At 44.1% G+C, this 25,021-nt stretch overlaps 1 protein-coding gene across 1 annotated transcript in view; it reads left to right on the top strand.

Moving 5' to 3' along the window:
- The first annotated feature begins 10,480 nt into the window (after nucleotides 1–10,480).
- The window catches only part of c1qtnf4 (C1q and TNF related 4), a 38,883-nt gene continuing 24,342 nt past the window's right edge, over nucleotides 10,481–25,021 (top strand). Inside the window, exon 1 of the mRNA XM_069660359.1 lies at nucleotides 10,481–10,586. The gene's annotated coding sequence lies outside the window, so the exon portion shown is untranslated. The remainder of the gene's footprint in view (nucleotides 10,587–25,021) is intronic.

Below are 25,021 nucleotides of genomic sequence, written 5' to 3'. Positions count from 1 at the left end.
AGTCACACTGAAGATTGGAAACTCATTTTTCATCTGTTACAAAGTGTGTGAAGGAGACGGCGCGTCTCCCTGAATGAGCCCACGTTGCCTGCTCTTCATTTACATAGTGAGGGTTTAAAACTACAACACGAGCTCTGAACACGTCTCATGATCATTGTGAGAGTTCTCTGTTTGTCTCTTTTCATTACTTACTGAAGTGTGCTTCGTCTCTCGCTCTGCATCGCCTGTGCTGGATCCAGATAGTTTGTTTTTCTTTGCTTTAACAGCAACATGAACTGAGCACAACTCATCAATGTTCAAAGATAGATAGACAGATCTGAACCCCAGTGAAAACCTCCTGTCACTGTATGTGTGTAGCTCATCACAGCTCCATGTAGCACAGGGATTGGGCGTTCAGAAAGCCGGGGGGTTCCTTTGGTGAGGACCGGTTGTAGATCCATGTCTGTGGACCATTAACTTTAAGGAAGGATTTTACTGTACTACAAAAATGATTATGGCGTCAATGTTGTTATAATCTCTAAATCTAAAAAGAGAGAGTCAGTTTTCTTGTACCAGTTAGTATTGGTACTTGCATGTTTGTGATTGGCTTGCAGGATAATGTTGCACATCTTTGTGGCAAACATTTAACCGGGGTAAAGTTCATCGCAGATGATGTTATGCTTTATTTTCCAGAGCCTTCTGCGTTGTAAACCCCTCTGTGTCCAGAGGGCTTTATCCAATGAATAAGGGAGATTTTATTTATCAACACAGAGTTCAGGAGGGTTTATGTTGTGCTCTTTAGGTTCTTCATTTTCCTTTAGTTTGTTATAAAGCTGGAGGTTCAGATAAACTGTCTTAATGAAGCCTAAAATCTACGCCGTTAGTCCCGCTGACAGAAACTACTTCTCCCCGAGAAAAAGCCACTGTCAGTCAAAGCTGTTCTCTGTAATCGATAGACACAATAATATTTGAAATTGGCGCCATAGCTGTGGAGAAAGTTGTGCAAACAGCTTGAGGTTTCGCCCATTCTACATTCCTACAACACCCAGCATGCATTGCGCCCCTCCTTCTAAAAGGAACAGCCCAGCAAGGGACGCTGTAGTGAAATACTACCGTTTTCGCTGCAGGCAACGGCTCAGAGCGTTACAGAATCCAAATTAGGACGAGTATATACCGGTGGATCGTCTAAAAACTCTTCAGGTCTGCAGTCTACATTTCAAACCTGACCATTCTGAATGAGACATGACGGAGGCGGGCGTCCTAGATTGAGGAAGTGTCGTTAAGCGAGCTCCCTGGCCTCCGCCAGATGACACATTTTACGTTGTCTGGCGGAGGTTTTCCACGGTCCGTTGGAGAAGAGGATAGCATCCTCCAAAGGCACAGAGCGAAAGTGCATTTCTTTTCTACCATAATGGCATTAGCTCCCCATAACAGCATGATGGGACTGAGGTTGAAAATCGGTGAACTGGCCTGTTAATATTGCAAGGTACAGCAGAAATATGGAGGAGGTTGATAAGTTGTTCACTTTTTAGAGAAGATGCTGTTTACTTAAATGTGAAGGAAAATTCTCTTTTGTTTTGACTTCCAAAGAAGACAAGTTGACCGATCTGTTATGCAAATACATTTTTACCATTAATCCGAAGCACAAACCTTTCTTTGTGTTGCCTTCATTTTCCAGAGTACTGTAGTTCAATGCTGTATTTTCAATGTCAAGGATGGATCGTGTGCGCGTGTGTGTGTGAGAGGGATCTCCGACAAACCTTGCCAGAAACTCTGCTTGTATCTCTTATTTCTCTTTTGAAAATGTGAGCAGAGTTTTGTTGGCAGTCGGAAAAACAAGTCGTGTATGTTTGTGTTCAGCTCTTTTTCTCTTTGCTACAGAGGGCTGCAGCTTTCTCAGTACTGTTATTTTTATTTTTCAAAGGTCGGGAAACGTCCACCAGAGAGATGCCCTTCATCCGCCCATTAGTTGTAATGGGAAAATTGGATAGAGGCTATCAGGCTACCATCAACGGTTGTGTCTACCACAGCCAAATATGGTAGTTGAGTACTGTAAGGCTGCTCAGGTAATGATACAGACCAGGAAGACCCAACAGCTTCTTTCCCCTCCTCACATCCCGGCCTCAGTGTTAATTTTTGTTAACGAAAACTAAGACGATTAATGTTCGTCAACGACCTTTTTTCCATGACAAAGACGAGACGCTGACGAGCTAAAAATAGATCTTTGATAATAAAAACAACACGTATATTTTGTTGTTTTCGCTAACGAGACGAGACGGGTCTAAAATGTTAGTGGTGGGCTGTCGGACATTTAAAATCCACGACATTTGTCCCCCCCTGTGCGTCTAAGCTGTCTGCTAAAATACAAGCAATGCATTCCTGTAACTGGTTGAATTTGTTGAGGGACGTGTGCAGATCCCCCTGAATCTGACCCGGCTACACAGGTGATGACGTCCAACATGACAGCATCCACGCACAACCGAGGGCTGTACTACGAAGCAAGTTCTACATACCCAGGCTTTAAGCTGGCTCAACAAAGCCTGAAGCCCCAGTAAGAGAAAACGGGTATCATGAAGGTGGTTTTAAACTTTCTCTAGCCTTTTTTACACTGCAGGTCCGCCTCTGCACCGTCATGCAGCTCCACCGTTATGTAGCTTTTGTCATTCTACATTGGACCACGCAACGCCGGCGTAAAGCCGCCCCTGTGTGTGTTTTTAAATAGCGTTCCGGCATTGCGGAAGCAAAACGTGCGCAAGATGTCAACAAACAGTGCACTTCACGTACACACACAGCGCTGTTCCGCCCTGCCGGCTACAGATGCCTCTGCAACTACCTCCGCAGCTGGCTCAGAGGAGGAACGACTTCGCCCCACCGTTCCACCTCCGTGCGTTCTTCATAGAAGATGGAACGTAACAGAGGCGTAATAATCCCGCCTTGAACTGGCTGTGTAAACACGTCTTCTGTTAACTCTGCTTCAGGCTCTCACTGCGCTCACAGAAAAAGGGGCGTTTTGTACGTAATTTGACGCTTCTTCTGCTTAAAATGAGAGATCATCAGCTGTCTGCTTCAGTCAGACTGTTCAAATGAGACGCGATGATGACAATATAAAGAGGTTTCACAGTAAAACAAACACTGCTGCTGCAAATAAGGCAAGAGAGGAATGTGCAGTATGTGCTACTGTAACTGCTCGGCTTCGTTCTGTAGGTTTACATGCGTCACGTTACGTTCCAGAAGTTTCCATAAACACATGTAAGCTCAGCTGAGTATCTGTATTACCCATGGAGAACATCTAACTAAAGAAAGGACGGCGTTTTACAGCAGATTGAACTTGAATCAGGCTTATTGAATTAGTTTAAAAAGAAGTAGGAGTTGGCTAAAACTATAAAGGGTAAAAATTACTCAAATGTGACTAAAACTAATCAGCATTTACGTCTTAAGACTGAATCTAAAATAGCTGCCAAATGTAACCCTGCTCAGCCTGGAACTCTTTAGTCCACCTCTCGTTGCCACCGTCCAACCTGTCTTTGTTTTAAATCAGCGTGCAGATTGATGACGACACGTCCGGGACGTTTTCTGTCTCAGTTACTTACGCTGAGGAACGCATTGTTTCCGACTGTGACTCATCTACATAACAGCTTCATCTGCATTTATCATCATCAACAACAACACGCTTTTGTTCTATCTGCAGTGTGACTGAGCTCACTGTGCTGCTATATTTAGTTTGCCAGCCTGCTCGATAAAAACAGACCTAATGATGAAACTAGGGCATCCCACAGTGACAGAGCCCCTCGCAACCTGAAGCAGCGCTCCCTGAAGCCCAGGAAGCCCAAAGAAGCTGCTCAAGTCATTTTCTAACATCGCTCTGCAGTGGAAGATAAATAAACCAACCTTACGAGACACGTTAGTGAGCAGAATCTTAATCTACAGACTTGATCGTTGAGTTTTTAAGATGTACCAGGTGATTTATGGCTGCAGGAAGGCAGCTGGTTGGTATGCAAACGCAGCACCAAAGAGTCTGGGCTTAGGTATGACGCACGCCAGGCCGCCATCTGTGTTAAGAAAATTGGGGGAATAAAAGAGGAGATGTGGATCCAAGATAAGGCAGTTAAGGAATTAAGGATATTAAAAAGCTTCCACACAGACAGATAATCATCAAAAATTAAATACAGCAAATCAAAATCACCTCAATCAAACTTTAACATATTCAAATAATTGAAAAATTCAGGGAAGAGGAAGCACGAGTGACTTCTCCTCGCTGAGCGGGAGTCTGAAGACAGTGAGCGTCCGTGCAGCGCTGTGATGAATATTTAACCAGAGGGAAATCTGGATCTCTTTAATGAAAGCAGCCGCTTACATCACGGCCGTGGAGGAATACTCAGTCATTTACTCATCAGCTTATACTCACATTTCCCCGCGCTACCACAGAGGGAGAAAAGCCTGAGCCTCATATTAAAGCACCCACACAGGCTCTGCAGCAGCACGGTGAGGCGGTTTAAGGTGAAATCTTAATACGTTTTTTAGAAAGAAATCAGGGTAAAACTTAACGCCTAAAAACATCAGAGATTTGAGCGCACGATACGTAACTTCGGGATTCAAGAAACCCAAGAGCATGACGCAGCAGTTTAAAGTCTTTACTTGTAACAACAAAAAAATACAAGGATACAAATCCAGGCAGAGAAAGGAAGCTAATCAGGTGATGGGGAACAGGTGAGTGAGGGGAATGGGCAGGTGAGGTCATTCTACATGCAGAGAGGTGGGCGTGGCCGGCTCTGAAATGACAGCAGTTATGCTGCGTTCCACACAACTGGGAACTCAGAACTTCTGACCTCAGAGCGTTCCAGGTGCACGACGTCAAACGTAAATAAAAAACATGGCCGACCGTGAAAAACTGACCTTTCTTTATTATTTATATTAACCAGCTATCTTATCACATTGGCGACATTTCTCATAAACATTTTCATGCAGAACATGTGTTACTGATAGTAGTTCTTTCAATTTAATGCAGCCAAATATAAATTACGTTGCTTTTCAGTTGATAGTTCAGTATTAACGATGTGCCTCTCCAGGGTTAGACGTCACAAATCTGATTCTCGTTAAGTTGGTAGATTAATCTGCTCCGAGTTCACAAGTAGGAACTCCGACTTTGAATGGCGTTGCGTGTGTTAATATATTAATGTCATTATCTGGATCGCAGAGTAACACACAAAGTTAAAGGACTGTAGATTTTCCCTTTGATATCTTTTTGGCCTAATTGCTGATTTTATTGGAACGCCTCTTTGTCTTTTACAGTTTCTCTTGGTGCTTTGTTGTGTTGTTTTAAAGCTTTGCATATTTATGACCGAACAGTGCAGCAACAAAATGTGCCTTAAAGGTGAATTTGGATTTGATTTGGACGACATAAATTAAGGCTAGAGAAGCATTGGCTAACTACTTCCCTTCTTTAAACTTTTAATCACATTTAAAAACATTTTTAGTGAGAAATTAGTACAAAAAAATCCCTCTGTAATATGTTTGAGTTGAACAGATTGTCCTTTACTTGATAACAGATCCTTGGTGTTTGTATTGACTTATGTGGTTATTTGATCAATAAGGCTGAAATTAAAGTCATAATTATATTTTGTAATCATACAAGATGCTGAGGTTATTGGACTCTGCGATTTGTTACAGTCTGGTCGTATGTCTGGGGACCGGATTTCCAACCCAGCAACAAAAAGCATTTTGACAAACTTTTGAATTGCAAACATGAGATTGAAGATATCGTCTTTGGCGCCATCTTTGACGATATACGCTTCCAATTTAACCAGACATCCACGGTTGGCTCCGGTTGTAACTCTTGATTTTCCTGGCTGACGGTCGCTTTCCTTTTCAGACTGTTTGCTTCATCTGATCGTCGAGTTTGTTTCTTTTTCTCTGGATTTTCACTTCTTGTTGAAGTTGTATCTGTAGTCATCCATCTTTTCTTTGTTTGTTCAGCCATAGTAGATTACTGTTTACTCGCAACACTTGCAGAAACCAGAAAAGCAGCCGCTTAGCTCCGCCTACCCTCTCTGGCAGACCAACCACTGCTGGCTGATGGAAAAGGCGTCACTAACTGGGCGATGCTTGTGATTTTTTCCACAAATGTTGCCACGGACACCCAGTCCATTATTCTACTATATACTGGACATGCTTTCATCAGTGGGTCATAGGCTCAATCACTCATTCGAGATAGATAGTGACTTGACTGACCTTTATTTAGGAACATTCAACACAAGCGAGTGGGCGGGGTGATGACGTTTATATCATGCAACCGGTTTAAACCAGAAGAGCTGCACACAACAGGATGATTCAAGACATCCAATGTTGAAGAAGGATCGTTTACAAGCCGACAACAGCAAAGATGTCTGTGGAGAGATGAAGAGATTTGGGCGCTTCTGGCTGTGATGCCGAAATTGCTCCAATGCCCAAATGACTGTGCTGCTTCCTTCTGCAGCACACTTTCTACGTCATGTCGTGCCTCAAGCAAAAAGTGAGGAGAATTCAAACCCAATCTTTCATTGACTGGCATTGTCGAGCTCAGAGGGTTTGAAAAAACAGGAATCAGTTAATTAAAACTCAGGCAGGCAGAGATCCACAATCCACAGCCACGTAGACTCAGTTTGATCAGGTACCAGCTCTGTGTTAGACTCAGATTAAAGAGAGATTTTTTTATATGTGTGAAGTAAAGAGTTGGCTTTAAAATACTTTAACAAGTTCTCTGTCCTTCATTCCTCTTCCCTGTTATCGTCTCCCAGTCGGCCATATCTATTCATCTTCAGCTCATCCATCCATCTGTCTCTCTGGGTGGCGTGGAGCAGTAATAAAACATAATGTCAGGGAGGATGAAGATGTCATGTCGCGGGCTTATCGTCGTATCTATTTCCACAGATGAGACGCTGCTTTGTTATTAAGAAAGTCGCCCGCAGCCGCCTCCGCACCGCGTCTCATCCATCTGAAGACGAGTCTTAATTTTAACACTGGGGAGAAAAACTCTGCTGTTTGTGTTTATGATGAAATATTCCCATATCTGCCGCGTGTTGTTTCCTGCACACCCTCTTCCCTTTAAATTGGTATTCGAGGAGATGACATTTCAAAGGCTTTTGGACTAGCAGTTGCATTTGCAGCAGATGCTTTTCTCACTAATTAATGCCAGCAAAGACAACTCTGACACTCCTTCACCGAGAGCAACAGAAACACGAGCTCCTGCTTTCCCACAAGCACAGATAGAGAGAGGAAGGCATGGGCGCTGTTCTTCTCTCTGCCTGGCACATTTACACCAGCCATAGGTTAATTGGCTAATCCCCAGTGGACAGCGGGATTTATGACCGTGAAGAGGCAGAAGGAGAGAGCGTAAAAGACCGACAGTGAGGGGAGAGAGAATGGCAAGGGGTGAAGAGAAAATGAAGGGGGACATTGAGACCAATTTGCAGTCTTCTCCCATCATTAAGTGATAGCTGGGGCGGGTCGTTAGCCGACTGTGTCCTGTACGCTGGTCTCATGGTGCCGGATCAGGAACACCTGCTGGAGGTGGCAGATGGCAGAATAAAGGGCCCAGAAATAGACGTCCGTGAGGGGGAACGCTGCGGTGGAGGATTCAGCTCCTGCCCTACTTTATTATTAGTCCTTTTTAAGAGATAGAAATGTGGAGTTCGCTGTCAGTTGTAATTCACATATCGAGGATGTGTTGAATAAATGATACATAACCTTTCAACCCAATAATATGACCTAAACAAGTAGAAAGTGGTCTCTCTTACTGAAGCTAAACCGTACTCTTCTGCTTCACTACCACTCTCATAGGGACGTTTTAAACGGCAGCTTTCTTCAGTAAAACAAGAGTTAGAGACTATCCTGAGAACGTAGTGGAGCATTTAGCAGCTGAAGAGCCAGATGTATCCCTCAGACTTAAAATCATCAGGTGGACACAAACAAAACTCACAATGCGACTCCATAGCTGCTGTATGATTAAATCATTCTCTATAAAAAAGATGGACGACATGACAGCTCCCTCAAAGTGAAGCCAAACCCTCTCTGTCGCCCCCTGCTGACTGGCTGCAGTATAGGTCATAAAGCCCGCCTCCTCCATGTTAACAGATGGGACATGAGCCAAACTATATACATACAATACATTTTTCTCAAACACGGTTTCTGTCATAGTTAGTTCTTATCATGCTGGTTTATGTCCAAGTGTTCATTTTTCTCACAAGTTTATTTTTAATTAGTTATTTGATGCTGTAAAAAGGGGGTGTGGCCTCATGATTGACAGCTCTGTTGACAAATGGGGCTCCTGCATTCTGTTCCCGAGTAGCAGAGTAGAGGAGGAACGGCGAGAGGAGACGAAACTAACACTAACACTACAGTCATTGAACTTTCCATAAGCGTGAATATCTGCTTCAGACCGACACAAGAAGCTGTTAAACACGCCGACGTGCCGGATCTTTGCCGTTTTTTCAGTAAGTTAAATGTGTGTTTTGGTGAATGGAACAGCCATCATTAACACTGCTCCGATCTCTCCTGCACGGTCTCTGGCTCCAAATGGCGTCAGGAGCGCAAGATCATCATGCTTTCTTTTAACAGTCAAACGTATCACTCACTGTGAATGTTTGTCGTAAAAAACGTTGTTTCTGCAGCGTGCTGTTTACGGCTTCGTCCGACACCGACCGGACGACAGCGGTGAGGCATTAAACATGACTGAATAGATGAAGTCAGTCTTCGCGCTGATGGTCTTGTTTGTTGTTGTAGCTCATAAAGAGGCATTAGTATTAAATTGAGACTGTTTCATAACCGGCTACAAACTGCTCACAGGAGCTTTAGCTTTCTGTTTATTCTCGGAGCTGGTTCATTAAAAGCTGGAGGCTTCACATCATAAACATTTGCAGATGGCTCAGTGTGGAAAATGTTTTTGAAATCAGGCGTTTATGTTCTTTGTGATGCATTTAATTAGAAACAGATTTGTTGTTTTGGTTTGCTGTCTCCACTTTAGAGTCACGTTTCTTTACCTCATGTCTTTAGACTTTCACTGCACTTTTACGCCTTCTTTTCTACGGTAACGTTTGTTACGTTGAAGCCCGTCCCAAACATAATGCTGATTAAGCCTCTCTATGTATTCTGTAGTAATACAGAGTATTTAAATCTGCCATCTGTGGCTACACTTCTGAAACGTCACACCAGCTCTGACGTGTATTACAGGCTGTCAACGTCACCGAGTCGCAAAATGACCCTTCAGTGTTAATCTTTGATAAGGTTTTTAATTCAGGAGCTGAATCATCCACAGAGGTCTCCTCCTAAAACAAACAGACGCTGTTTTATGCAAAAAAGAATCCGTGTTTATAATCGCAGATAATCGAAGCTTTGTTCTAACGGCCAAATCAGACTCTACGGTCAAGACTCGGGGTCTGGTACGAGACAGAAAGTGTCACAAAAAAGCGTTCAAACATGAGCACAACCGTTGGTGAGTCGACTTCTTCCTTTCCACACCGAGGGTCTGAGGGGAGCAAACAGAGAGCTGTCCTGAGCTTTGGTGGCTTCACACCTCATTACCTTCCCCTCTGTCCGAGCGGACGCCTGCTGCCAGCCTGCCATTAGACCTGTTTGCCTTGTTTTGCACGCCCCTGCTTCCCACTCTTTTAATGCCATTTCTGCACTTTGCTCAAAACACAGAGAGCGCGCCAGTTTTGCCGAGAAGCGCCCAGGATGCCGAGGAGCAGCAGAGCGCGGCAGGCTGCCAAACGGCGCCAAAGAAAAGCAAAGGACCAGGAGGGATTCAGTCAAGTGCTCATTTGAATATGAGCGAGCAACAGACTGTGGAATCTGAATGAGATTATAAAGGGAGACGGGGTAGGATGAATTTCAATTTGAGAGCATTACATGTATTCTCTCTCTGTCTCTCCCCCTCTGTTACTCCCCCGCTTCACCCCCCTTTCCTCGCTCCCAGAGGTGAGATAATGACTCCCAACAACGAGCAGGAGGGAGGAAGTTGGCAGCGCTGTCGCAACATAGCGAAGCCCAACAGTTATTATGGCACGGCTGCTCCTCCCTCCTATTTATCTGTGAACACACACACACACACACACACACACATATGCACACACACAGAGTAGGACTTAGAATAACAGAGCGTCTTATCAGAGTGAATCTCAGCAGCAGATCCACTGCAGTGGTGCGCATTGCACCTCCAGAACCTCTTTATTAAATCACAGCCCCCTCTTATACTTATACATATACACTATATACTGTGTGTAGGTGGTGATGCTGATGGCGAGCGCTGGGGGGGTTATTATCTAATGCAGCAGCAGGTTGAGGGAAGACACTGAAGGAGGGAGAAAGAGGCAGATGGAGGAAAAACAGCAAGAGATGAGAAAAAAGAGCAAGGCGGCCGAGCGAGGAGGGTGGGAGAGAGCAGATTGAGAGAGAGAGAGAGAGAGAGAGAGGGTAAGAGGAGGAGGAGATAGCGAGAGAGTAAAGAGGGAGGGGAGGAGGGGGAGTAAAGGCAGAGAGAGTAAAGAGGGAGGGGAGGTTTATCCAGAGACAGAAGTTTGAGCGCTGCGCTTCACACACAGTCAGGAGAGAAGATAACACACACGTACAAACAGGTGAGACAACTCCTCCTCTTCTTCTTCTTCTTTTATCCTGTCAGCATGCTGTGAATTAATGCCCACATGCGGTAAATTAAGCTGAATGCACCGTGAAAGCGGTGAACTTGGCGAGTGTGGCGTGTGCAGGCATGCAGCGTAAACAAGCAGAGCATCAGTTGGAGGCTTTTGTTGGATCCTGAGGGACGAATGTCAGCAAAGACAAAGAGTCCAGAGTGTCCTGCCATCTTCCCAGAGCAGGAGTATCATTTTCCACTTAACTTGCAACACAAAGAGGGTGCAAGTGTGACTGTAATATTAATGGAAGCTTTCCGTAAGTGTTGCATGCTGTGCAGGAGCTGGTGGAAAAGCGCTGTAGTGTCTGTGAGCGTTCAGCAGTCGAGCCGCGTCTGAGCAACATGCATTATTTATCTGCACTGATCTCCAGAAACAGCGATACCTCCACAGCGGCAGAGGGAGGGATGTACACACTCTGATGTATTCACGGTGTTAATATCCTGCGTGAGAGCTGGACTGATATGATGCTCTGTGCGAGAGGAGATCTGCATCTTTTATACGATCAGCTGCCACACTCGCCTCCTCTTGTTTGTAACATCTTGCCTCAGCAGGTTGCAGTGTGGCGGTGACAGTATGCACGGAGATCCTCTGCTTTATTTATTGTCATTATCAGCGGAGGAGATACCGGAGAACCCTGAGGCAGCAGCAGGAGGTGAATGAGGCTGAGCTGATGAGATCTCGCTTATCTTAAGATGGTTTTTCCTCACTGTGGACTCCTTTTGTCTGCTGATACAGAATCTCCATCTACACCGGTGTAACACGCGCAGCTGCTGCAGGCTGCACATTCATCTTCTGACTCAGTGTGTGTGCAGATTACACGTTGGTGAGGGGGCATATGCTTGTGTTATTTACAGCATCTGTGTGTGTTTGTGCTCCTGCATCCAGCTGCTTCTCTGCACTTTTATTGGAGACTGAAGGCAGCTGCTGCTGTGGAGAGAACAGACAGAGAAACACTGACTTTTACGTGTATGTAGACCGCACAATTTCATACACACTCTTTGAACACATAAATACTCTGATGACAGGTAAAGGAATGCTCCATCCTGCTGTAGGCAAAGTTTGAGCCCAGTGAAGACGGATTGGATTTTCAGTTTGGAGCATTAAAACATTTACGCACACTTCTCCACTTCTTTGCCAAAGCACGGCTGAACACGCAGCTTTCATTGTCACCAGTGTAGTTTTTGTTGTTCACAAATCAAACGTAAAGATTATAAAACCTACAAAGATAAGATGCCACACATGCAATGCCTGTTCCAGCCAACATGTCAGAAAGCAGAACACATCGCACCGAAATACTTCAAACAGAAGAACACACTGGACAACTCTTACGCCCTAACTAAGGCAGCCCTATGGGGCTAACAACTATCCACAACCTGACCCAAAGTTAACCACATGAAACATCTTAAAAAATATTGAGATTAATTATTTATTGACACACAAAGACCGAAATCATTAAACCAAGATCAACCAAGGACAAAATTTAAACAGTGTTAATTTCGTTAACGAAAAAATTATGACATTAAATGTTCGTGCAGATCCTCCGGAATCGGACCCAGCCATACAGGTGAGGATGTCCGTAAGAGGTGGTGATAAGCTTTCTCTGATAAGTCAGGCGTTCTGCTTCAGGCTCTGTGCGCGCTCACAGAAAAAGGGTTGTCTGTACAAGAAGTAGCGATCGTCAGCTGTCTGCTTCAGTCAGACTGTTTGAATGAGAAACGATGATGAAAATATTACAAGTCTTTACGGTAAAAACCAAAAACAGAACACTTTTAAGTAGTGTACTCAGCCATGGTAGAAGCACAAAAATCACAGAATGATCTCCAGATGAGCAGATAATCAACCTCGGAGGTGCAAACGGAACTGTTGTTTGTGTGTTGCTCTGTTTAACGTCGACGTTATAGCGTGATGTTGCAATTCTCGCGCAATAACTTAGTTCTCCCACAATCTTGTGATCTCGTAAATCCAGCTGCTTGGGCTGGTGCTCCGCTGCGCTGCGGATCAGACACGCTTCCTGTGGGCAAGGGCTCGTACCATCTGATGGACCAGAACTGCGGCACAGATGGAACGCACCAGACACAGATCCTGTGGGATCGAGGTGTAAATCTAAAATTGCCAAAATTAACACTGAATTTAAAGAGTGCAACAACACACAGCAGTCCCCACTCCAGACGCCTCTGTCCTCAGGTGTCATGGCGGGGGTTTTTTAAGCATCTAAGAGCAGGTGCACCTCATTAGGCAATCACCTGGGAAGACACAACAGAAGGGGAAGAGGGACAAACAGGGCAGGGAACACATACAGCCGTGACAACTTATAACAATGATTACAGTTGAATTAGAAAATTAGAACTCCTGCAATGATCTGCAAGAACGTTAAGTCTTTGAAGGTCTGTTTTCTTCATTGATGCTGAAATGTCTGCAGGAAAGGTCAAATGTCACACCACGATTCTTCACTTTAAGCAGAAATGTTGCACACGACAAGCAACAGTGTTTAATAGAGTGTTGGATGCTGAAATCACTTCTTGGTTTGTGTATGTCTTTGAATGACGTGTGAAGAATGAAAGAGAGAACAAACTAAAAATGCCCTCCGCCCGTGCAACGTCCACCTGCCCCACAGCTCATCACAAAGACAGAGGGCAGTGACCCTGCTTAAGTATTCAGGAGCAAAAACTCCCCTGAAAACCAGCTGAAACAGACTCTTTATCCCGGTCACGGCTCCGGTGCTCTCAGCCAGTCTGCTTCTCTTGTTTCATGTTTAAAGTTTTACTGTGGAAAAGGATGAAAACGATCATTCTGACAGGTTTTACTTCTCCCAGAGGAAGTTCACTCTGATGAAGTGAGTCTGTGAGTGAGTTAAAGTTTATTATAGCAGTCTCTTTTTCGTTTAAAGAGCGAATAATGAGCCTCAGACTTTCATGCTGATATTATTTTTAACGAGCCCCGTCACGTATCCCACACAGAGCCTCCCTCTGCCTCATGCACCGCTCTTTTTGATCCACTATGAGATCTCAATTCTTTAAAGGCTGCCAAGCAAACACTAAAAGATGTCTCTAAAATGTGAGAGAGCCGACACATGACGACTAATAATGATAGACTGAACAGTTTTGTTTCTGTAGTGTGGAGAGCAGCGATATGACCCAAACAGCACACCACACACTAACAGATTCATCCACCAACAACCAGAGTCCGACTGTCACAGCTGGAAATCTCACTGAATCTCTCGCGGTCAAACGAGACTTCAGAGTAAACAAACATGGCGGACGACGGGCAGGAAGAACTGGCGATGATAGTTTTTGGACTTTTTACTGAAAATTCATGAAGAAAAAAGAACAAACTGTGGATGAAGTGTTGGAGACGGCGTGAACACGGGCTGGACATGTTACTTTATGCTTCGCGTTTGCTTTTGTTGCCATGGCTGCGGTTGTTGTGCTTCCTGCTTCAGTCAGCTTGCTTCCCCATGGGCTATTGTTTAATTCCACGTGACGATCCACAGAGTGCGTGCTCGGCTGTCCTCGGGGTTCCCCCCACACACAGGATATCAGATCGTAAATATTGAACATGTTTAATATTAAGGATATTAAATCTGTGTGGCCATGACATTCTTCTGAGCAGATCGGGGGAAGTTAAATCACTCTTAACGTCCCTCACACCACAGGAACATCTGGAGAGATCATCTTTAGAACCATCAAAAATCAGGACTTTGCTTACTTTTGTCTGAATGGAGGAATCGGGGCCCAAAATGGCGTGGATATCTTGTAGCGTGTACCCTGCCTAACAGGTCCCACACTGATGTACTGCAGTGCAGCTGTGTCTGGTCTGTGGGGTTACACTGTTTTTGGTTTGCTTTAAAAAACACAAATTACTTACAGAGACAAAGGAAATAATTAGAACATCCACATCTTGTAATTAGGATTATGAGATAATCACAAGAGAAATATAATCCTGAGATATTTATATCATAATTACAGGACAGGGAGGTCCTGATTAACAAGATGGCCTCTGCTGTTTATTTTGCACAATAAATCTAATTTAATCTACATCATGATGTTGGCGCCTCACAATGAAACAAACATCATCGACTGCTAAAAGACATGTTCTGCTCAAAGACCACTCTGCCACATATCAAATCAATGGCTTCCTGAGCGACCCAGGGAGCTAAAGAGATTCTGACACTTTCAGGGAGCTGTTCTGCTGCTGTGCACCTCACAGCTGCAGCCTCTGTAGAAAATGTCCTGCATGTTGAATCAGCAGTCAATCTGTAAGTATTTCAGATTCAGATAAAATGATATTAAAGAGCAGCTTAAGTCATGATTTAAGACATATTAGATGCTCTGCTTGAAATAATAAATTGTGTCTGGTATGTATTTTCTGCAGAATATGTTTAATTATCTTGTGAAAGTCCTCCCAAAGCATCTCCTCCATCTCCCTCATTAAAAATTCCAGAAGCTGCATAGGCCCCGCCCACTATGCACATTTTCAACTGCCCTGTGTCGCAAAAACAAAACACGCCTCTGCCATCGTTTAGTGGCAACTTGTTGAAACTTAGCTAGCTTGAAATGTAGTAATCAGTAGTAGTAACGTTAGCAGTCAGTAGTGAGTTTGCAAACATTACGATGATGGTTACAACTGGCTCACGCGTCCCCGAAGTGGTTGCCATAGGTTACACATAATGATATGCATAGCGTCACCCCGTCCATTAACGTGATTGGCTCCTTAGGTTTGTGACGTCTCAAACCTGCCAATCTGAAAACGTGTTGTTCAGCCTGTCCTTGGTACACTGCAGGTTTAAAGCAGACGAGCAGCAGGAGATGGCTGCTGATGTTGTACCTGATATGTCTTGTAGCACATGATAATTAAAACGTGAAAGTGCTATAAAATGGGAATAATTGTAATAAATAGTCGTGATATATAATTTTTACCTTTACTGTGCAGCTCCAGGTAAATCCAATGCACTCTAATAACCATGATTTGAGTGCATTTTGAAAACCTTCAGCATTTTAATATTAAAAAAATATTGCTGGTTTTCTGCACAAGACTCCAGAGTGAAGCCAGAGCAGCTAATTACATGAACGACCTTCTGCGAGTCGGCCGAGGAGAGCAGAGTTTGAGCTTTTTAAATATTTCTAAGCTGCAGAAAGAACTGCACAACAATTATGAAGCCTTGAAACAAAAAGAATATTTAAACTGAAGAATCGTTTCTTAGCCACGAAGAAAAGCCCGGTCTGTTGTAGAACATATTTTCAAACAGTCAAGGACCCTGTTGTGTTGCACTGATGAGACTCGGTTGTATATTAATCGTTCTGGACCCGGCTGCTGCTGTAACTGTAAGAGTGCCAGTTATTTCTAAATTAAACTGAATGTGGGCCATTTGCAAATTCAGTTTAGCTGCTGTCGAATCCACCTCTGCAAGCAACAAGCAGAACGCCTGAAGCAGATGGAGCCGTGTTTGTTCTGAGCCTGCCAGTCCTTAAACCACAACACGCAGCCCACACAGGACCCAGAAACCGCACGAGATTATTGAGCGACTGCAGGTGAGAGTGTTTGAGAGCAGTGAGCACAGCTGAGAGAGACTACAAGAGACTGCTTTTAAGCATTTACTTCACACCTCAGGGTTTGGATTACTGTGAGAGTCTGATATGAATAAGCTCGGAGCAGAGACACATGACAGCGCTGCAGCAGAGGATGGCTTTGAGTTACACAGGGAGTCATCTGATAATCCCTCTGTTGCATCACTTATCTGTCTCCTGCAACATCCTGAACATCTCACAAACACACACTCACACACACAGTTCACTACTCCAAACCAAACCTTGAATCCTTTAACCTGCGTGACCAAATTTAACCTTCACCTAATCTAAAAACTAATTTAGTGGAGGAATAACCCGGGGGCCCGGTGTCTGTGTTTACTCTGTTTGAAGTCAGAGAAATGCATTTGAAATTTGTTCAGCAAATTAAAGTTGGAAAGCTTTTGGATGTTTCCCCAAGTTACAAATTTCAACGAAAAGGTGGAGGCCAAAGTGAGCATGAGCCATTAGATAAAATGGCGACAGTTATAATACCTAGAATGAGTCCTTAAATGTGCTGTTTCTTCTTCACTCTAAAGATAAAGTGAAAAGAAGTAACATTATCAAAACTAGCTTTTTGTCATATTTGCTCAAACTGGAGGAATGAAAAAAACTGCCCATCCCTCTCTTGCCAACTACACTTACACCACAAAGACCATTAAACCGAAGAAGAGAAATGAGGAAAAGCAAGCTAAAAAGAAAGAGCTGGACCGAGACTGAATTAAAATAAGAGTAAACATTGGAGCGGCATGTCCAAAGTGGAGAAAGCTACTGGATCCGAAAGGATTAAAACTCGATGCTGAGTTAGACAGTTCTGCTCGACAGGTAATTACCCGAGCCTCATTTCTGCTGTGTTTGTTTGACATTGCTAAGATGTCTGCGGTTACTGTGACGTTATATTACGTTGGTGTTGCAGTCGGGCTAACGTTAGCTTGTTCCCGCTGCTGCTGCTGTTCAGCGTTGTTTCATGGCGGTGTGGCTGAATATATCTCTGTGAAGTGTCCAGACAGTGTAACCGTTTCAGACTGTCTCCTGATAGTTCTGTGTGCCTGTGCTCTCACAGCTAAATGTTCACAATATCAGTGAGTTACTGCTACGTCGGCTCTGTTTTTTCCACAGTCTCTGTTAGCAAACTAAGCACTGCTGGTTTTGCCGATTAGAATTAGCTGTAGATTACCGTTAACAGCAAAAACACTGATTTCCGCTGGTTTGATGTGAATCTGCTTCGATAGTGTTGGTGGTGTAAAACAACGGCAGCGGTTGTTGCTGTGGTTACTAGCCTGCGTGCACGTGACAGCCTCCTCTATGAGGAGGGCTTTGGAGGCAGGACTGAGCGCTGCAGAGGGGGGGAGGGATCAGGAGGTTGTAGTCTTTAAAATTTTGATTTTATAGTTTGACTCATGCCCAATCTGTTAACATAGAGGAGGCGGGCTTTATGACCTATACTGCAGCCAGTCAGCAGGGGGCGATAGCAAGGATTTTACTGTCATGTCATCCACCTTTTGTACAGTCTATGATTAGACGCTTTTGGACGTTAGCATTCAGTTTAAAGCATTCTAAGGCATTCAGACAGAACGCGTTTTGCAGGCAGTAAAACATGAGGCGCACCGCACTGCCCTTTTTGTGGAAGTCAGACAGATCCCGATCTGACAGAGCGCATTTCAGCAGCTAGGGGCAGCTTTTTTTTATACTGTTGTTAAGTCAACTACCGAATCATTAGCTGTCATTAACCTAACAGTTATATTGTAAACTGACAGAAGGCTCGCCTCTCCTTTCATTCGATTGGACAATGAGAAACAACCCCATGACGTCGGACGCTCTTCTGCTTTGAGTTGTTTTCAACTCGAGGCGCTCGGACCGTTTCCTCAAAAACGTGAGGCGCACAGAGCTGAAAAACGCGAGGTGCTCTGCAAAGCAAAAGCAGCGCGCCATAAGCCTCTCATTGAAAACAATGACAAAAGAGCCCCCAGCTGCTAAAATGTGTCCTGTCTGACCGGCCCCTAACGCAATCAGTTTGTCTTGTGGATCTTTTAAAAGGACTTTGTTTGTGAACTGAACACCTGCAGGTAATCAGAGACACTGAAACGGGGCAGATTGGATTTTTTACATGTAAGAAAGATAAAAGCAGATTATTTTTAAGCATGATAAATGGATTAACTCTGAGTAAGTGGATCAATCTGTTTCTCCTCTGCTGGATTTCTCTCTGGTTGGATATCTGTGTTCAGGTAAAATGGCGGCTCCAGAAAGAAGCTCTTTGATTCCGAGGATCTGACACTGGAATCTGACTTGTATTGATCTTGTTTTCACAGAAACTTGTCCTGCTGCGGTCTTTTTGGTTGGTTTGTTTCCAGCAGAACAAGAAGAATCAAGAATCAGCCATGTTTATATTTCTCTGAGCAATTCCTCCTGCAACTCTACACTCCCGTTTTTAATCCCAAACCTGCTGCTCACATGACTGACGTTTGTATATGTGGTCGTCACAATCGCACACATAATGAGGCCGGTCTGCTGCCTCTCTCCTGTCTCGCCTGTGACAGGCAGATCGAACCCTGCCGTGTTTCCTGCTAAGACATCAGGTTGCTGCCAGAGCTGTTACTCTTCCTTCCACTCTCTTCCTCTCTCTGTCTTCCCGTCTTTCTGTCTCATATCAGGTGAACTGACAGGACTGAGTGAGCAGTTTCTCTGCTCCAGCTCGTCTTTGTACTCAGACTTGTGGCAGGAGAGAGAGGACGTGTTACAGGCCGGATTAGAGTTCAGAGAAATGGATCTCCTCTGTTGTGCGCTTCAGTTGACAAGCCTGGCTTACACCTCAAAATCTTCCTCTCTTTTGTATTCCTCCTTTCCGTCTTTCCCTCCATCCGTCCGGTCCCCAGGCTGCTCCTGTGTGTCTACAGTTGAGCGGGCAGCTGACAGCGCGGTGACAAGTGTTGAGGATGAGGAGCAGAGGGAGGAAGGAGGGAGGGAGACTAATGAGTGGGATAGCAGCAGCAGCAGGGGTCTGTCACTGCACCTCCAGATAACAGCCCCCCCAGCTCACTTTGATATCCATCCCAAGTGACCAGGGCGCTCTATCTGCAGCTTGAACCAGGGAGGTGGGGGTCGGGGGCTTATTAGACTCTGGTCCCTTTTCTCCTCGTAAAGGGAGGAGGAGCGGAGGAGTAATGTGCCGAACCTGAACGGATCAAAAAGCTAAAGGCAGAACCAAAAGGCGACCCAATGAGGAGAAAGGAAGGGGGGATTAAAACGTTTATTTAAGAGGAGAGATTTTACACCCCTCTGTGTTTATATGAAAAATTCAGGGCGCTCTAACAAGGAGCGGCAGGAGGAGGAGGAGGAGGAGGAGGAGGCAACAAAAACAGCATTTATGATGAAAAATATGAAAAAATCATCAATACACGCTCAGAACGGGAAGCTGACGGAGAACAAAATGTATAAGGAGAGAGGATGGATCATTTTACTACACTTATATAATGACCGTACATTGATTACCTCCAAGGGAATCACTCTAACTCGATGTGAAAATCAGCCACATAACATTCCTGTTTTCAGATATTTCACATGGGAAATATCTAAAAAATGTGGAATCTTCTCCGTGCGCTGCATTGTTTACAGTCCAGTTAGCAGCTCGAGAAGCGACCGTGTGTTCAGGTCAAAGTGAAGTGAAATTCTCCCTCCAGATGTGTCTGCTACATAAACGCTGTCATGTCTCAGTCCGTTCCATCCCCCAGAGGAGCGCCCGTTCATCTGTCTGTGCTGAGTCTCAGTTTCACTGTAAACAGTAAGTTACACAGAGGCTGCACTCTGGCTTACTTCAGCGGGATGAAGCCCAAACAGAAACAGATTTTCTTGTGATCGACTTTAATTAACGGCTCTTCAGTTTGCTGAAAGAACATCATGATGCAGATTAGGAACAACATGAAGCTTTGTCAGGTCTGTCCTCAAGAGGAGAAGAAAACTACTTTAACACGAGACGTTTGTTGAACGGAGGGCGGAGCCATCGTTTCTGATGCATTCAGGGAAGTCGGGAAATCTGAACGGCTTTCAAGCAACTTTGTCTCAAGTTCTACATTTTTGAAGTAGAATCTTTAAATCTACATTAACACAAGATTGTGCGTTCGTCGTAGCGCAGCATCTGGATATCTGGTTCATGTTCGGCTGGCCTCTTTGCTGCCGGTTCATAAATCTCTCCTCATTCTTCTTTCTTCTCTTATCAGCCCAGCGTGAGAGTTACATTTCTTTTCCTCTGGTCTTCTTGCTTTAATTACAGCATGATAACTCCCTTTTTCTATGCTTGGTTCTGATTGTACAGCTGTGGTTGGCTGTTGCTGCTTTTAAATGAGCTTCATAAAAACATGTGGATCGGATTTCACATCACATTGTATATATCTTCCTTAATGTATGTCAATATATAACACCCCCATAAATAAAAAATGTAGTTGCATAGCTGAGATATTTCCTAACCTATAAATATACATCATATAATAATCCCCAGCCTGCTGTATATTTATAGACCCTGTAGAGTCTAGATCTATCTTTCGTATTACTCACTGCTGAAGATCTCTGCAGCTGCAGATACAGAAGTAGAGGTCACAGGTTGAACTGAATGTAAAGCAGGAGTTTAAAGAAAATGTATGTAAAATATTAATATATAAACTGATGAAACGGCACGTGAACAGCTTGTGTAGAGTTTATGCATAAAATATGAAAGGAGGAAGACTTTTTGTGTTTTCAATCACGAGAAAGACGTCGAAATGTCAATTTAAAATCTTCCCTCTTCCCCATTTACTTCACTTCTTCTTCTGCTTGGCCCAAAAACACGTCTGTACTTTAGTTTATCAATGCAAAAAATAAAACACTGACGTGTTTCTCCATTTTATTTTTAATCCTAACATCTGTTTCAGCTCAGCAGGTAGGGCAGGTTGTCAAAGCTAGACACTGAACATTGATCCTGATAGTCGCTCTGCTCACTTCAGTGTGTGTGGGTGAGTGTGTGTGTGTGTGTGGGTGGTTGTGTTTCTGAGAGGCAAATATAAAGTGCTTTAGATAAAAGCGCCACATAAATGCAGTCCATATGCATCTGATCCCTGCACAGTAACTGGACAGACAAATACGATTCTCTAAAATGTGATGTCTGCATCCTGTCTGGAGCAGAGTGATGTGTGAATAGAGAACTGAACCACTGATCTCTTGCACAGCCGATCCCTGAATAGAATCCCAGTCATTAAAATCTATAAAAGGGACACTTTTTTTTTTAGCACACGATTCACAGAGTAAAATTTAAACCGTCCTCCTTCCATCTTGTCCCAGATAAAACATTACAACTGCTCTATTTATCAGAAAATGTTTAGAACGTAGAACTTGAAAACCAGGCTACAGGCCGTCGCCTCACAGCTAGAAGGTTCCTAGTTCAGACACAGGGGGCCTTTCTGTGTAATGTTTGCATGTTAGGTTCATTGGTGACTCCAAAGTGCCCGTGAAAGGTTGTCTGTCTCTATGTGTCAACCCTGTGATTGACTGGTGACCTGTCCAGGGTGTAACCCCGCCTCCTCTCGTCCAATGACAGCTGGGATGGGCTCCAGCCTCCCGCGACCCTGAACAGGATAAGTGGTATTGATAATGGATGGATGGATCTTGAAAACCTGGCTTTATAATCCAAACCAAGGGAGTGTGAAGAGAAAGCATTACATATTTATAAATAAAAACCTTGAGGGTCACAGAGTATTTCAAATTAGACTCCATGCAGGTGCCTGCTGTCAGTTCTCCTGCCCAGAAACAAATCTTCTGGGCTTTGTCTGCACACATGCCTGAATGTATGAAGTGTGCAATACACACCAAAGAGCATAATCATTCAGGAAAACGTCCTTTTATTTCCCCTCTAAAGACTTCACATCCTGATAACAGACATAACAGTAACAATAGACGGACCACTTTGATGTGCGTCCTCCTTCCAAGTGCACGTTTTATATTGACCTCCAGCCAGAGGTGTGAACTTTTATATCCAGCCTCCCTCAGAAGCCTGGGCTTTGATTTTCGCCCCCCCAGCAGGTAGGAGTCCAACTGGGGCGGTTTCAAAACATCATTCACACCCTCTAACCTTCAGGGAAAAGCAGAGCAGCAGCATTAACCATGGAAACCTTATTGGGATTTCAAGGGCGAGCACATGTAGATGTTAAATGGATTGTAGGAATTGACAGAAAGAAGAGGTGTTTGAGGTGGAATCAGTCACCCAACCAGCTGAAAGAAGCAGGTGAAACATATTGATTTCTATTCTTTTTTTAAAATTCAACGCTCGATAGATGTGAAAGGTCACTGAAGCCTGCTGGGGGTTTGTGCACTTACAATGTGTTCCAGATTGTAAGGAACTATATTGGCTTTTATATCCAGCCTGTGGGAAATGATGGTGGTTAAGCCCAACTATAATGTCAGACTGGTAGCTGTTTGGTGGAGTATAAATGATGATACGCAACATTTTCATGCTTTTTCATCACAACTTGGGCCTTGACTTCATAGTTCAGTCCATCAATCTCATCAGTACGATTTGACCCAATGGTCTGAAAGGCCAAAAGGCCGAGCAGTCAGACGATCAGATGATGAAGAAAACAAACTGTCCGTTATAAACATTCACAGTTTATAGGACTGACTTCCTGCTTCGGCTTTGATCTACTGCACTTATTCCTGTGCAGTGGGGGAGTTTCATCTCGAAATAAAGTGCTTTAGTGGCACAAGTGTGAGTCAGAGCCTCCAAGTCTGAGAGTATGGTTCCCTGCTGTAAAGGGTGGATTGCTCACTCCGGGTCAGTTACTGCCTCGAGCAAAGGAGTTCAAGTATTTTAGGTTGATGCAGTATTAGCAGTAGTGTAGGCATTGTCCCTGGCCGCCATGGAGAACAGGGAGCTGAACCGGAAGGCAAAGCGGTGGATTCACCAGCCAATCTACATTCCAACCCTCAACTATGATCACAAGTTCTGGGTAGTAACTAATCCCTATTTCAAGATTCAACATAGAATCTGTAGGCAGGGGAGTGGATTGGATCAGTGTATGCAGGGAGAACAGTCCGTGTGGAGAGCAAAAGCAGGTGGAACGTATTTTGCCGTAATATTTACAGTGAAACTGAGACTCAGCACAAACACATGTACGGGCGCTCCTCCAGGGGATGGAGTGAACCGAGAGCTGACAGCGTTTATTCAGCAGACATATCGGAGGGGAGAATTTCACTTCACTTTGATCTGAACACACGATCGCTTCTCAAGTTGCTAACTGGACTGTAAACAATGCAGAGCATGGGGAAGGAAGTCTTGGATGGAAGTCCCGAGTCCGCTAACCACTGGCTAAACCGGACATGCCCTTTTTCAGGTCATCTGATTAGGAGGCCTCCTGCCAAAACAGAGGCCTTTGGGTGTTTTCCACGCCTGTCCAACTGAGAGGAGATACAGAGGTAGACCAAGGGCTTGTGATAGGGTTTACATCTCATCTCATCTAATCTTTTTTTACTCATTTTTATTCTAGTTCTGTGTTCTTTGTTCTGCACCAAGACACCAAACAATTCCTTGTATGTGTAAACCTACTTGGCAATAAACAATGATTCTGATCTAGCTGGGGAACACCTCAGGAACCTCAAGTGGTAGCTGGAAAACGCTGGGAAGAGGAAAGTGTAGACTACCTTGCACAGCATGCTACTAATGTGACTTGGCCCTGGATAAGGAGAACAAGCTGGATGGATGGATGGATGGATGGCTTCTTAACAACTAAATCAAGTTTTAGGAACCACAAATGTCTGCTGTACCAAAATGTTATAAAATATAGACATGTTTCATTGGGGTCATACCTTGGACCTGCTGGTGGCACAAGAGAAAAATGTAAGGAGATTACTAAAGTCAGTAGGCTTCATTCTCTGACAACCATTAATGGCTGTACCAAAATTCATGGCAATCCACCCAGTCGGATTTTCCGATGTTTCAGTCGAAGAAAATACGACAAGCATGACCTAAAAACAAGGATTCCAAACCCCATGGATAATTCATTCTGTACTTCACACTCCTGCAAATAACTGGGCAAAATGAAACACACGCTTGGGTATTTTTCTGGAGTTTGAAGCCTAAAACATCCCCAGCAGCATGTTGCACCAATATTCGGTAATAATAGAGAAAGAGACACAGTAGCAGTTACCGCTCCCCCTCTCTCTCTCATTACTGTTGCTATCACAACAGTTTCAGTTAAACTGCATAATATGGATCGAGGTCAGATGAGAAATTGCTGAAATGCATTTTGGAAAAGGAACATAATCACAGGCCGATGTAGAGTTCAGTGGCTCAGGGGAGGAACACAGTTGAGTGAAAATGCAGCGCACTGTGTTTTTTGTTCTGTATTTCAGAACATTGGATCTGAAACGAAACAAGTTGGTGAAAGTGGGTCTCAGCTTTTCATGAGAGGGGAATTTGTCAGAATCTGATTAACTATGAAGCAACAGTAGCTGCTTTTATACCCACTTAAAACCTGCAGTCACGCTTGTGGAAACAATATTTGTGACGGGGGCCGGCACAGGATACACAGAAACCTACAGGCATGATTCATGGCACTTAGGTTAAAAGCAAAATCCAATATCTTTAACCCATAAACGGGCTGAGGTGAAAACCAGGCAGTCAAATAATGAATGCAAACTCAGGTAAGGGCAGATGTTCATTAAATCGGGAAATAAGGCAGGAAGCTAGACAGACAGGATCAGGTAACCAGGGAACAAGATGATCCCGATGATCCACTAGTGTTATTTATTAAAAAGTAATACTGTCTGCAGTGTTGGGGGTAACGCGTTACAAAGTAA

The sequence above is a fragment of the Semicossyphus pulcher genome, unplaced genomic scaffold (assembly GCF_022749685.1).
Source record: "Semicossyphus pulcher isolate SPU_LCO1_2020_fin unplaced genomic scaffold, fSemPul1.0.p SCAF_1, whole genome shotgun sequence".
Classification (NCBI taxonomy): domain Eukaryota; kingdom Metazoa; phylum Chordata; class Actinopteri; order Labriformes; family Labridae; genus Semicossyphus; species Semicossyphus pulcher.
Note: the sequence above shows the minus strand (reverse complement) of the source record. Positions and strands in the feature narration are given on the sequence as shown.